Raw genomic sequence first — 503 nt, 5'->3', positions numbered from 1 at the left:
GGGGACAACATGGGGACAACATGAAGACAACATGAGGACAACATGAGGACAACATGGGGACAACATGAGGACAACATGATGGTTAAACATGACGTTTTTGAGCGATAGGACTGAAAATGTCTTCGTTCCTTGTGCTAGAACTTGTTAGCTTGCTGCTGTAGTATTGTGTAAACTTGTGTTCTGTATATTGTACATGTACAGGAAACATTTCTGTACTTTATGTGTTTGTGTTGTTGTCATTTTGTTTATTTGTTTATTTATTTGTTTTTTAATCTTGCACTCCTGACTGCAGATCAAAGCAGTGTAAAGCTCATAAAGTGTTAAGAGGCGGAGCTGCAAACGGATCTCTGCTTACAGTGCCAGAATCTCCTCTTTTTCCAAAAGATCTGTTTGCCCCAGCAAATTCACTGTCACACTCCACTGAATTCAAATGGAGCGGTATTCAGTGTTTGTGTGTGAATGGGAGTGTGTGTGTGTGTGTGTGTGTGGGGGGGGGGGGGGGG

The sequence above is a fragment of the Etheostoma cragini genome, chromosome 1 (assembly GCF_013103735.1).
Source record: "Etheostoma cragini isolate CJK2018 chromosome 1, CSU_Ecrag_1.0, whole genome shotgun sequence".
NCBI classification, from domain to species: Eukaryota; Metazoa; Chordata; class Actinopteri; order Perciformes; family Percidae; genus Etheostoma; species Etheostoma cragini.
This window is presented reverse-complemented; position numbering follows the sequence as displayed.